Genomic DNA, 15,305 nt, shown 5'->3' on the forward strand with positions numbered 1-15,305 from the left:
TTAGAGTTACTTGTATGCAAATACCACTGCAGTTAAAATAAATAAAGTCAGTGCTTTGAGAGGGAATCTTCTGCTTGTGGGGGGAAAACTTTGGATCCTTCTAATGTCTGTAAGCAGTGTTTCTGCTGTTGAGTAGCAGTTTTCTGCTGCCTGCAAGCAACTTCTGCAAGATATTAAAAGGGTCTATGGACCTTATGATTGGGCACATGAATCCCCTGTAGTCCTCTTGACCCCTGACCTCAACTACTGTATCCAAAAAGTCTGCATGTTTCTTTTGGTGGTGGCAGTGTTTAACATCATTTGATTAACTGCAAAAGAATCCATCTTCAGTGGTAAAAAGTAGATCACAAATGCTTTGATAATGATTTGTGTATGATTTGAAGTTCATGTCCAGTTGTAGACTCTGTTTGTTACATGATTGGATCATATGGCTGTTGCAGCTGTTGTGTTTTCCTTTCCTTCTGAACCACCAAAGGTGATGGGGGAAACTCCTCCACTATACCAAGGAAATATCATTGAAGTTTCATTAAATGTTTTAGTGAAATACTCAGGGACATGCTTACTGCCCTGGGAAAACTGGTCTTCCAGTTCTGTTTCCCAGGAGACTGATCATTAAACAAAAGTATCTGAGGAGGTGGTCAGGTGCCAGTGCTCACCTGACAGAGAAAACAGGAAGATTTAAGAAGAAATATTTATTGTCTTTGAGAGATAAAGAGTGGAGTTTCAGGGGAGCATAGTAGATCGTCTGTAATCCAGGAGAAGAGATTTAAGTTGTAGGAGGAGGACTTGGGATGCATTTCACAACTCTGAACTGAAGCCTAGAACGTTACAGGGGTAAGAAAAACGAACTGTGAAACGTGTAAATGTATTGGATATTTTTTTTCTCAGATCTGTGACATCTTTGGGCTAGGTAAAGAGTTAAAAAAAAAAAAAAGTGATTTTTCAGAACCCTAATAAATCATAGAATCATAGAATGTTAGGGTTTGGGACCTCTAGAGATCATCTAGTCCAACCCCCCTGCCAGAGCAGGACCACCTAGAACAGGTCACACAGGAACACATCCAGATGGGTCTTGAAAGTCTCCAGAGAAGGAGACTCCACACCTTCTCTGGGCAGCGTGGGTGCTCTGTCACCCTCACAGTAAATAAGTTTCTCCTCATGTTGAGGTGGAACTTCCTGTCTTCTAACTTATATGCATTTTTTCTTGTCCTATTACTGGGCACCACTGAAAAGAGATTGGCCCCTTCCTCTTGACACCCACCCCTCAAATATTTGTAGACATTAATAAGATCCCCTCTCAGCCTTCTCAAGACTAAACAGCCCCAGGTCTCTCAGTCTTCTTCATAGGACAGGTGTTCAAGTCCCTTAATCATCCTCGTAGCCCTCAGTTGGACTCTTTCCAGCATATCCTTATCCTTTTTGAATTGGGGAGCCCAGAACTGGATACAGTATTACAGGTATGGTCTTACCAGGGCAGAGTAGAGGGGGAAGAGAACCTCCCTCAACCTGCTGGACACACTCTTATTAATCCTTCTTATCCCAGGACTCCATTGGCTGCCTTGGCCAGAAGGGCAGGTTGCTGTCCCATGGATAACTCACTGCCCGCTGTGTTTCGATTTTGTTTTGCCTGTTGCATACACGCCTGAAGAGAGGAACTGCAAATTTGTAACGCTTTCAAAACAAGGACTCTTGGAGAGGATGTGCTTAGGCTGCTTGGTAGCCTCAAGTTCATTGCTGGCGCTGAGACAGAAGGTGTAATCCAGCTACTCCAGAGCCTACTTGCACTTTCAGGAGGTGTGAAAGGATATCTAATCTGGCATGTTAGGAGTAGGAATTCATTCAGGGAGACATCCTGGGCCAAATGGTTACAAAGCAGGGCTTTTCCTGATACTTGTGCTCTAGAGAGTGCTTGGGGTGAGCCTTTGTTATTCAAGGAAATAGTAATAAATTCTGCATAGTGGTCTAAAGCAGAGAGTAGCAAAAATCTACTTGGCAGAAGTGAGCTCCTTCAGGAGAATTGTGCTGTCAGTTGCAGGAAGGGAGATTTTGTTCCCAGTGTTACATGGCTCTGCTAAGCCTAACCTGCTCTTGTTCCAGGATGACCAAGCATAAGAGATGCCCCGGGTGACATTGCTCATTTATAAAATTCCCTTCTGTTGGATTGAATTTAACGTGGTCTCCTGTTTTGAATTATCTCTTTGATTAGCTGCAAAGTTTTGATGTCTGCAGGAGCAGAAAAATTGCATCAGTGTGCACTGTCAGCTGGGACTTGTAGCTGCTGGGAAGTTGCTAGGATACCTCTCTAAAAGGTACGATTCACTTGATTAACCACCATCCCAGTTTGCATGAGAAATATTTCTCCTATCTTTGTTTTGTGCTAGCATCAGATGTGCATGTGTGTTTAGAGCAAGCCACATGTTGATTGTCATGGTTGTCCTTTCCCTGCTTTTGATGTGCAAAAAACCTCTGTGCTCCATAGCAAAGAACGAGAGCAATAATAGTAGCAATTCCAGTAATGTGTAAGCTGAGCATTGCTCCAAGAGGGGAACATCAACCATAGAGAAAAAAGGGAAGGTTTGACTTTGGTTATGCATTTCTGGTCCGTAGCTAAGGCTTAACTTTCCATCTGAAAATGCAAGGGAAATTTTAATCACCTGTGTATTATTATCTCCCCGCTCTGAGCAGGGGATTGGACCAAATGACCCGCCAATGTCCCAGCTGAAGCTATTCTGTGATTCCGTCATCCTTGCCACATCCCACTGGTATTAATGCTCCTTTCCAGCAGAAATCCTTTGCACAAAGCTCCTTCGTGCTACTTGCACAAAGTTGCCTCAGACACCTCCTGTGTATCCATCTGTTATTGAATACGATGGCAGTGCATCCAGGACACAAATCCTAACTTGACTCTCTCCACAAAAGTTGCTTCATGCGTGCACATCCTTCCAACAGCCTTTTTCTTCATCTTTCTGTTTCCTGAAACACTTTGTCCAAACTTTGTCTTCGGGACCTTTTGATGTAATTTCTGTGAATCTTGTCCCACAACCCTCTTTCTTCTCTTTACCTCCAACTTTCATAAACTCCTCTTGCTGCTTCTACTGTGTCTTTCCTCTTGACAGATCATCATTCATTCATTCATTCATTCTGAATAGTCTTCTGCTTTTTGTCCCCTGAGCATCACAGTTATCTTCTCCCAAAGTTCCCTTTATCTTCTGTCCCCTCCCACAGTTTCTTTCCTCACTCTGGAGCTCCCTGCCAGCCATGTGCTGTGTTTCTTCTCACCTGTGGGTGGAAGAAGTGGCAAGAGGGTAAGAAGAGCCTCATAGGAAAGGGAGGTGGTCTGATTTTGAATCTGATTTTCCTTATACTGACAAACCCACCTGGGAGCACAAAGATGCATGTACTCAAGCAGTCTGTCCAGTGGCCAGGCACCAAGACACTGGGCCCCCAGCCTGGACAGGGGTCCTTACTGCAACCCAGAGAACAAGGCTTGCCTGTTCTGAAGTCTTCATATCTCCTGGTCAGTGCTTTGACTTGGGAGGGTGGCTGGCTTTGGAAGTGCCCTTTGTGCCCTTTAGGAACTGCCCATGATTTTTGTATCTGTCCTGTCCCACCTCTATGAGCCATTAGGATTTCCTCACTGTCCTTTCTCACCTTCTTCGAGCTGCCAAGAGCTCCAGACTGTTCTTTTTCTTTCCACCATAGAATCATAGAATCATAGAATCATAGAATCCTAGGGGTTGGAAGGGACCTCGAAAGATCATCTAGTCCAACCCCCCTGCCAGAGCAGGGTCACCTAGAGTACATCACACAGGAAGGCATCCAGGCGGGTTTTGAATGTCTCCAGCGAAGGAGACTCCACAACCTCTCTGGGCAGCCTGTTCCAGTGCTCTGTCACTCTTACAGTAAAAAAATTTTTCCTGATATTCATCTTAAACCTCCTATGCTCCAACTTGTATCCATTACCCCTTGTCCTATCACTGGTCTTCACTGAAAAAAGCTTAACTCCATCGTCTTGACACTCACCCTTTACATATTTGTAAACATTGATGAGGTCACCCCTCAGTCTCCTTTTCTCCAAACTAAAGAGACCCAGCTCCCTCAGCCTTTCCTCATAAGGGAGATGTTCCACTCCCTTAATCATCCTTGTGGCTCTGCGCTGGACTCTTTCAAGCACTTCCCTGTCCTTCTTGAACTGAGGGGCCCAGAACTGGACACAATATTCCAGATGTGGCCTCACCAATGCAGAATAGAGGGGGAGGAGAACCTCTCTTGACCTACTAACCACACCCTTTCTAATACACCCCAGGATGCCATTGGCCTTCTTAGCCACAAGGGCACACTGCTGACTCATGGTCATCCTCCTGTCTACCATGACCCCCAGGTCCCTTTCACCTACACTGCTCTCCAGCAGGTCAGCCCCCAACCTGTACTGGTGCATGGCGTTTTTCTTCCCCAAATGCAAAACTCTACACTTGCTCTTGTTAAACTTCATCAGGTTTTTCCCCGCCCAAGTCTCCAGCCTGTCTAAGTCTCTCTGAATGGCAGCACAGCCTTCTGGTGTGTCAGCCACTCCTCCCAGCTTGGTGTCATCAGCAAACTTGCTGAGGGTACATTCTGTGCCCTCATCCAGGTCGTTGATGAAGATATTGAACAACACCGGTCCCAGTACCGACCCCTGAGGGACTCCACTAGTCACAGGCCTCCAACTAGATTCTGCCCCATTGACTACATCTTTTCTCTCAATGGCTTAAATCTTTGTTTCAGTTTGGATATTGGCCACTCCTTCTATTCCAATAACCTGAAAAGAAAAGCTGTGCTAGGACATTGATGACCTGCTAATCTGGGTGCCTTTTACAGCCCTTCTACCAATCCCTCCAGCTGCTCCCACACCCCTGACCCTCCCAGACATTCTCCCTTCATGCCAGTTGTCTTGTTTCTATTGCTGTTCTCCTCACTGCAATGAACTTGGAGTCTGTGAGACCCAGGCTATGTGCTGCTGTGTTTTGGAAAGCTGCTAACGAGCTGTTGGCTTCACAGTTTGCTGCTTAATAACTCTCACGGTAGCAAAAATGGAGAATCCAGGTGCTGTAATTCCCTAGAGACTGGTTAATTACTACTACTCAGCATGAAGTAATCGTGTTTGGATTGGCAAAGGGCACAAACTGAACTCCCTTACCTGAATTTCCTCTTGATGTAAAGCTAACTCTGGCTTTGAATTCTCAATCAAAACAAGCATAAAACTAAGCCTCAAACTGCCTGTGTGAACCAAGCACCTGAGCCCTGGGGAATGATTCTTATTTAACTAGCAAGGTTTGTTTGCTTGGTGTGTTTTCTTTGTCTCAGAATCCATCATCTAGAATAACAGCAACAACACTTGGTTTCAGAGACGTTTTTGTCCCTAAGTGCCTCCAAACCTACTGGCCTTACACCACACTGAAAAACAAGAAGTACAAAAGGCCTTCTCAGCATCACACTGGTCAGTGATGGAAGTTAGACTAGAAAGGTCCACATTCTTACATATTATAAGGCACCATCCCCATTTTTGTGTATCCACATCTATGTATTCTAATGAAAAAGGCATTCAGCCAGTCTTCAGTCCTGAAATGAACAACAGTGTGGAATTCCTTCTACTGAAGAAATACATAAATCTGGGATGAAAATGTTCCCAGTAATATTCTAACGTCTTCAAAAACCCACATCTCTTTGTATTTTAGTGAATACACCACATATGCTGGTACATGAATATAACATTTATAAGCAAAGGAGGTAACTGATTTAACTGATAAATCACAGCATCTTAATAATATTCCTGCAATCTAGAGGAAAAAGAAATCACAGTTAAAACTAAGCAAAATTTACACCATTCACTAGAAATACTTAATTCTAAGCAATATTAATAGTTTTGTGTTCTTGGTTATAAACTGCGCTCTGAGATCTAGAGTTCCTCCAAAACCTCATCAAACGAATCCTCATTTTAATGAGTGGCAGTCACAAAACCTAGGAATAATTGTCCTGAGTTTCTGAGAAACAAAGCTTTGCAGTACCTGTTTAATTCCACTCAGGATTAATCTTCCTGGGCAGTAGACTGTTGTCCTGAAATAGTGTATACCCATGGATAAGATCTGCACATCAGTACATTGGAGATCAATAGCTCTTTTCCTGATTTGGCCAAATTATGTCCTTCAGCTGGTGCAATCAGCCAAAGCTCAGCCAGAAGTTTGAAACAAAGCATGTGTTATTGTCTTGAAAGAGAATATGTTGAATTTTATAAGGGAATTGCAGAGTAATTGCAATCTCCTCTTGGCTGAGGCTGAACCAAACACAGAGCTCTAGTTCCTCTCTCATGCTTGTTTAATCACATGCTTCATTCCTGAGTAGCTCTATTAACTGCCTTGTATGTACTTGCTGCTGTTCTGTTATTTAGCTCAGGATAAGGTTTTATTAAATATATCATGGCCCACTTGCAGGCTGTCCTGCTAGTTTGATGTTGCTTTCTTTCCTGACCCATGATAGGTCAAGACCCATGGTCTTGCTGCCAACATTTACATGTTTTGGGACTAGGATGCCTAGACAATGACTGTTTGAAAAAACTTGAGCTTTGCACAGGCTGCCTTTCCCTAGTTCAGAAGCGATATTGAAGACTCCGTGTTTTTTCAGCTTATTGGTTATTTAAATTATTTCTCAGAAATCTTTAATGGATTATTCAGTCAGTGGCTGTATGGGCGGTGGGTACAACAGCTGTCAAGAGCTCCTGTGTATCACACGAGATTCCTTTAGAGGGCACCATCGACTTCCCTGAAGCCTACGTAAATATCTGTACTTGCTGTTCCTGAGGTTTGTTATCCACATCTGGACATCTAGGGTCCATTTGAGTGTTTTTTGCTCTAAATATTTGGGATGCTGCTCCCTCTCCCTCCCTTTTTTTGTGTGCTGTACCCAAGCTGGGAAGGATGTAGCCATGTGGTCATCTTGCTTGATGAAGTGATGCTGAAAGGGTGCAGCTTTAGGAGGTCAAAGGGTGACAAGAGTTACTTTCTAGAATGAAGAAACTTGCTTTAGATTTCTTAATCTATTTTTCTGCTGCTTATTTTTTACTGAAGAAGCACAGAAATCAGAGAAGTATAGGAAGTTCCTACTGTAGCCTCCCAGCTTGAGGGAATGCATGGTTCAAAGGAAGTCCACAGTGATGTAAGCAGGATAATTGTGTAAATAAATGTCTGCTCTGCAAGAAAACATGAGCTTAATTTTGGAACTGAACCCTTAAAAGGATGTCTTGCATTTGTCCAGATACTTGTAATTTCATGGAGATTAAAGAACATCCAACAAAATGGTCATTCAGATACTTACCTTCTCTCTCACTCCTTATTCTGGTTACTTATACAATCTTCTGTGCAATTGCATCAAGATAGTCCTGGTAACATGGATTTACATTTTCTACTTAGTTAATTAACTGCAGGGCTGCAGTGAGCAGTCTCTAGCACTGCAGACAACCCGGGGACTGTTCTGGGCATTTACAGCCTCTGAACCAAGTCTTTGATCAAGCTCATAGTGTTGTCTTCATCCTTGGCTTAAAAGGTACCTTTAGCCTACAGCGGGAGCAGGCTGACTGGCACAGGCAGAGTGGGAGGACTGCATTGAAGGCAGAAGAAAAGCTGGAAGAGTGGAAAAGCCATCCTTTGATGGCTTGCAAAGGGTTTCTGCAAGTACCATGAAGCACCCACAGGGCTGCAGCAATAGGTGCAAGGCAGCACAGCAGATGTCCCTAGGTATGAAATCCTAGGTATGAATCTCACCAGGTCATCACTTATCTCTTCCATCCCTGCCACTGGTGATTTTCATAACACCCAGCAGATTAAACTTCCAGGATGGACCCAATATTCAGGAAACTCAACATAAATGTATCTTGTGTTAGTGGGACTCACTGTTTTGCCTTTGCAAGCTCACTTTTGCAACACATTGAAAATGTGAAATCTCTTCTAGAATGTTATAACATGTCTTTTTTCCCTCGTTAAATCAACAGAACCAGATTGAAAGAAAAGTTGGTTCTACCAAACTTTTAGTTTATTTGGGTAGCACTCTTTGTCAGGCATGTTTATATCTCTGTGATCCTAACTCTCAGGGAACTGCAGTTCATTTCAGGGCTGCGACTCCCATGAGATGTTTAACTTTGATTTTGAAAAAACAGGGTGTTTTGTTCCTATGGTTGTGGAGAAAACCTTAAAATATAGAAGTTAGAGTACTCAAAGAAAACAAAAGTACATTTAAGAAATAAAAATACATGGTGAAATAATGGAAGTTCCAAATGTGTATTTCATCTTCTCCTTTAAAAAAAAAAAAATCTTCATTTTCATCACAGAAGGCACCAATTCATTATTTTGAATTTGCTCAGAAAAACAGTTCTTCAAATCTCCATAAATATGACCATGAGTTTCAAGCTTGTTTGTAACATTACATCAAATGCTGTATTCCTCCTGAATAAGAGAGGTATTATTCAATTAAATCCTGTCCTGGTTACTGCTCTCAGTCTCTGCAGTCACTGTGGTACTTGGTTTCAGCTCATGTTAGCATTTTTTTGGCCAGGCTCAGTACAAGGGCTTACTGAGTTTTTCCAAGCCCATAGTTTGTGTGGAGCCACTGGTGTAATTTTAATTTTTTTTAATAATATAAAATAATCTCATTTCCAAAAAATAAAGTTGACCTCCCTTTTTCCTCTACACTATGAGTAACATCCTGTGATCTAGGGCTTCTCCCTTCCCTGTCTCCAAAGGCATCAAACTCCTGTTTGCTCAAACCACTATCATTCCCTTGATCGTAGAAGTGATGGTCAGGACACTTCTGTTGCAGCCAACCCTGGTTTCTCCAAAAGGTTTAACTATTGCCTGTGTGGAAACATTGCACAATATTCTGTACACAGTTCTGAGGGTTCATCTTCCTTCACACGTGGTTGTATTGTTAGGATGACTTCTGACTTTCATAATGGACAATGAACGGCTGGTTGGTGTGGCTGTACTTTCAGGAAGTCCATTGCTTTAAAGCAGTGCCAGTGCCATTTATTTTTTATAATCTTTTCAAGCCTTCCTTTTTTTTTTCTCTCTCTCATTTTAGATGTTCTTCAGTTTACCTAGATCCTGATCCTGTGCAAAACCCCACAGTGCTCCAGTCTCCTAATGCTCTCTCAATTTGTTCCATATATTTCATTTTTATTCTATTTTATGACCTTCATATAACTTTCAAACAAAGTTTGGATACACCTGCTTCTAGCCCACAGCCTCTCTTTCAGTGTCACAGCAGCAGAGCAGTAGGGACCTCTTCATCATGAAACCCAGTCCCATGTTCAGACAAGAAAACATGTCATATAATTCTTGACTTAGGCCAATTTAACTCAGTTTCAGCATAAGTTGTTTTTTGTGCCCTGTGCTTCCTTCTAGAAAGCTGTTCTCACTGCTTTAGTTACAAGAAAGCTTCTGATTTTTAAAATTACTGTACTGTGCTTATACCCTCCAAGTTTGTATAGAGCCCTCTCCTGAGGAGCAGAGGTAAATAGGTGCAGATGTCTGTTAGTATCTTTATTAGAAACTATTTTCAGTTGAAATTGGCACGTGGATGTGAGCAGCTTCAAAGCTAAGGGAGATAGGATCCAGGTATATGATCTATGCCTCATCTCTTAATAATTAATAATTATTATTTATGATTGATTATGGTAGTTTGCTCAAAACACTGATGAAAATGTGGCTGCAGCAACAAAAAGCTCATAGCTTGATTAGAGCTGTATTACAATTTCATAATTACTCAAATACATCATAATGAAATTTGTCATCCAATGTGTTGCTGATAACCAATGGGACTTAGGGAAAAATGTATATATCCACTATAGAGCCACAGTCCCTGATATTTTGCAGTTTCACAGGCTAACTGCCTTTCACACCTAACTAGCATGAGGACAAAGGATTAAAATGAAGGACAATTTCTCATTGTTTCTGTTGAGGCCAGAAATGTTATTTTTCTAGTTACCAGTGTGAAATACAGAGCTCATAGAAGCTCCTGCTCTAAGTCAGTGTGCCATCCCTTATGTGTTCAGTGATCATGTTAGTCCTTTAAGCCACCACCTTACACTGAAGCTTCATGATTCATTCACCATCTACTTGGACTCCTCAGCTTCTTTTCCCCAGGATGTAATCTCTGCTCCCATAAGCACATTATGTTCTTTTTCCAAGTATGTAACTATTTGGCTTCACTGTAAATGAATTCTCTTCGCTTGTTTGTTCTCAGTTTATTGCACCTGCTGGAGGGAAGACCTGTCCTTTTTGTTATTTAACAATCCTCCAATTTTTGCTTGATCTGCAAACTTTATCACCAGTATTATATCTTCTTGCAGTTCACTGATAAATATTATGTGGAGAGACATGGCAACACATTAAAAATGCAGTTTCTTAGGGAGGATTCCCTAGTTGTACTTATGTTTGAGATTAGTCAGTTTTATCATCTGCTGGTTTAGTGATGATTCAGCAGAAATATAATTATAATAATTGACATTTCCTGTATGTGCAGATGTATTTCATATATTGGATTGGCATTTGTGTGTTTATCAACCAGATCTGTGAGGTGACCAAAATTGTACTGAGTTGCTTTGGAAAAAATCTGATTTTCTTATTTCCTTACTGCTTTTTATCATTTGTCCCACCTTTCATTTGTTTAATAATGAAGTCCTGTATCTGCTCTGTTGTTACATTTAGTAGAACTGATATTAGGTTCAGAGAAGAATGGTTAATTTTGTAATGCTTTTAATGCCTTTTACATTCCTTTACATAGCTATGTTTTTTTCCCTTCCTGCTTCTCTTACTAAATACACTTTTAAATGCTAAAAAATGTATGTCAAAAGATAGTTGCTGTTGGCAGAAATCAGCTTATTGCCTTCTTCTCAGTTTGTGAGAGGATGAGACAACAAAGTGTTTTTCTGAAATCAGACACAAAAATGTGAGAGAAGTCTCCAGAACAGACGGTGGGATATGTATCTGTATACTGAGTCCATCTCTTTCTAGGGAGCATCTTTTAGTGATGAGAAAATTAATTCCCTTTGCTTCATCTCATGGGTATGGTCACTGCTGCTCTGCTTTCACACTGATGCTTCTCCATCTTGACGTACTCTTCTTTCTTCACTAATTTTAGGTGACTACTGCTCTTGTCTCTCTTCCCATCATCCTTTGTTGCTATTTATGGAGTAAGAAGGTCAGTTTGCTCTCTTGAGACTCGCTTTTTTAATCTTGGAAAGACCCCATTTCTTTATCTGAGAAAACCGTGTAATCATCACAGAATCATAAAATGTGTGGTGTTGGAAGGGACCTTTAAAAGTCATCTAGTCCAGCCCCCCCTGCAGTGCACAGGGACCTTTTTATCTAGATAAGGTTGCTCAGAGCCTGGTCAAGCACCACCTTGAATGTTTCCAGGGAAGGGACTTCCACCACATTTCTGGGCAACCTGTTCAGTTCTTCACCACCATCATTGTAAAGAACTTCTTCCTAATGTCTAATCTAAATCTACCCTGCTCTAGTTTAAGGGCATTGCCCCTTGTTGTATCACTACACACCCTTGTAAACAGTCCCTCCCCAGCTTTCCTGTAGCCCCTTCAGGCAATGGAAGGTTGCTACGAGGTCTCACCAGAGCCTTCTCTTCTCCAGGCTGAACAACCCCAGCTCTTTCAGCCTGTATTTGTAGGAGAGCTGCTCCAGCTCTCTGATCATTTTTGTGCCCCTTCTCTGAACTTGTTCAAACAGGTCCATGTCCCTCTTCTGTTGAGGGAGGGTTCCAGAGCTGGACACAAAACAGTTGGGATCTCCTTACTTGTCCCATCAACCCACAGGGAGGATTTCCTTTCACATGCTAATGTCTCTGTCACCTGCTAAGATTGGAGCTAAAGATGGGTAGGAAACAGTTTCCCCTTGTTGCAAAATTATTTCAGATTTCAAAAGCTCTCCTATTATGTTCTGGGACAAACCCAAGACTTTTCAAGGTTATTTTCTGTTCACACACAGGGCGAGTGAGCTGGAGGTGGCTCAGCATATGGGACATGGATTCAGATATTGCAGCCCACCTGCAGGGTGGGAATTTGGTCAGTCCTCTACAATGCCCACGTGGTAGTTCTGTGGAGAAAGAGCAGGTACAGATTAAGAAACCTAAATGTAGGTATCTCTCTGTAGGTTATAAAAGCACATCAGATGTCTGAGGTTCTTCAGTTGATGGATATCCATGGAGCCAGTTCAGCTCACTTGGAAGCCAGTGCCTCGCCCCAAGTCAGCTGAACTGTGTTGATCAGGGGCTTGATACAGTCACCTACACATGGGGCTTTGAAAGGCCATAGGTTGCCTGCCTGGCTGCCCATCTTTGCAAGGGTGCATACCTCTCTGACCTCCTGTGTAATGTCTACCAGGCCTTTGTAACCCTTGCATTAAATACACAGACCCAAGTGGCACTGGGCTGGCACTTTGACCTGAATCCTTTGCCTCCCAATTAAAGTGAAGAACAGGTTTCCTTCTCTGGTTGGTAGATATGTAATTTATACAACATGGAACAGCCTGGACAGCTGAGGAGGATTTGTTAGAGTGGTAGAAGAAGGATCAGGATGAGGATCCTGCATCCCAAAAGCTGTTGAATATTGCCAGAGGAGGCATTGCTGGTATTTTGTAAGAACTTAATAACAAAATTGTTTTAAAACCAGAGTATTCCTTAAGAAAAACTCCACCAAATCTTTGATAGCTCACACCTTCCAATAAAAAAAAACAAACAAGAACATGGAAAATTCATGACCTAAACATAGCCCTGATGTTCTCAATCAACACACTTGTAGCACAGTTCATGCTCAGAGCAGTGCTGAGAGGGATTCTCCTGCCAAAACCAGGACAGCCACTTAGCTGTTTTCATGGCACGTGAGGTCGATGAGCTGGGTTTCCCTTTATCCCCCTGCCTGGACTGTAGCTCTCTCCCTTTGGGGGGACTGCTGAGCCAGGTCCCTTCCTGACCCTCACCCCTGCAGCCAACCTAGAGACAGGGAGGTCTGAGCTGTCCCACTGAGGTGTCCCACTGGGCCAGCAGCACTTCACCTGCTCACCCCCATGCTGCTTACAGTTCTGTGTCTGGCACCTATGCAGAGACCAGAATGGCTCATTTGAAGCCTCTCTGTTTTCTCTTTCCACTTTACTACTTAAGATGGAGTTCTGGAGCTGTCTGCACTTCCAAAATCCCACTTTATGTATTATTATCCTTAGAAGTGTTGACTTTTTTTTTTCTGGCTTAATTCCACTATGAAATGAACAAAAACACTTCTCCTGATTTTATTTTTTAATTTTTATTTTTAAATGGTGAGGAAGGAATGCAAACCCTTTGCTTGGATGGGTGGGGTATTCAGGTGATCTGAGGTTTCCTCTGTGGCAATGTCTTATCTTAGCTGTTGTGATTCTCTGTTAATTAAGCAATGATTTCTGCGTGATTCCTCACATTCAACATGATTCTTCATCCTCTATTGAAAATACTTTGCTTTTGTGGTTCCTGACTCCAAAATGGCCTTTATGTTGCAGGTTAAGATAAACCTCTTTTCTCCTTTTCTTTTCTTTTCTTTTCTTTTTTTTCCTTTTCTTTTTTTTTCTTTTTTTCTTTTTTTCTCATTGGTATGAGAAGCCTTGGATAAAAATGTCTAGGAAGTTACCAGCTCAAATGTACTGCTATTATATACCAACCTCAGTGCAGATCCTCCTACATCTATACCGCAGCAAATCTGGAATTTCTGCTTTGAGAAATACTTCTGAAGGATCTCAGCTCAGAAAACTGCTTTATTTCTGATTCTATTAACAGGGAACATCTACAAAATACCACATCTTTTCTGAGGTCCTTAATTCAGGTTCTTCTTCAATATTGGGGCTTGGAAGATTGTGTGTGCTCCAGGTCACCCAGTGTTCAGAGTAACTGGCAGCCTTTAGAAACTAGAAATTTAGAAGCTGATGGTCAGTGTTTCTAACAGATGTGTGAGCATCTTTTTGTGCATGTACAGTGCTTGTTAAAATTACTCCAAGGAGATACTCTCTTCAGGATTGCACATGGCTGACAACAAGGTGCTGTGTTTTTGGCAGTTATTTTTCCCCTCCTGTTTAAGAAGTGTGCTATACACACCTTATATATACCTAAAGATATAGCCTCTGTACTGAAATGAGTTTAGTTTTTTCCCCACTGTTTTGTTCTTCTCTGACCCCATTCCATATATGCTTTGTCCAAAAGACAGTTACCATCTGGAATATGCTCTGCTGGTAGAGCCAGTCCATAAGGATGTGGACAAGCCAGCACCCCTCCAGATCCACTGGGAAAAGAGAGAGCATTGATTCCTAACAGATGTTCAGAGGGCAGTTTCAACACTCACTGGAAAACCTAATTGACTTGTCAGATATTATTGCCTAGGTTTTGGAAGGGTGAAAAATCAAATTCATCCTCTTAAGCCAAGGAATGCCACTAACAACTTAAGATCTGCAACAATTAAGGAAGTAATGGCTTTTTTGTTCTGGCTTTGTGCATCGTGCAATGAGGTCTTGATCCATGAATACAACTCCTAAGCAATAAAGTCATACAAATAATTAATAATAATAATGAGTTGAGTTTCATTATGTGTCTTACACTGTATAAAATCCCTTGTGAGCAGTTTCTTACTGTCTGTGAGAATATATAATGTCACTGCAATTAGAAAATGTAGTGCAAATGACAGTGTAATAAACCAAAGAACTTCATCAACTTCTAATTGAAATTAATGAGAACTGAACTCCTACATTGTGCACAGAGGGAGAGACTTCCTCAGCCTTAAAAGCAGTTGGCTCCAGGGTGGCATGGCTCAGTTTGAATTAATTTTTTTTTCTACCTCAAACAACTGTTTTTATTCCAGAAAACTAATCTTATTCCAGACAGCTAGCAAATAACTTATGGAGTATCGTGGTTTGGGCCCAACACGACAACAAAGAACAGCCCCGTGGCCGCTCACTCAACTCTCCCCCCCTACACACACGCTCTGGGATGAGAAGGACAAAGCTCATGGGTTGAGACAAAGGACAAGGAGGGTTCTTCAACGATTTAGGTCACAGGCAAAACAGACTCAACGTGGGGAAAAAATATTAATTTAAATTCACACTAATCAAACACACACAGGACACAGACAACACACAGAGCAGGGCTTGCTTATGTTACCTCCACCCCTCCCTTCTTCCTGGGCCCAAATCACTTTGTTCCCGGTTTCTCTCTCTCCTTCCCTCCAGCAGCACAGGGAGACAGGGGGATGG

The sequence above is a fragment of the Apus apus genome, chromosome 3 (assembly GCF_020740795.1).
Source record: "Apus apus isolate bApuApu2 chromosome 3, bApuApu2.pri.cur, whole genome shotgun sequence".
Classification (NCBI taxonomy): domain Eukaryota; kingdom Metazoa; phylum Chordata; class Aves; order Apodiformes; family Apodidae; genus Apus; species Apus apus.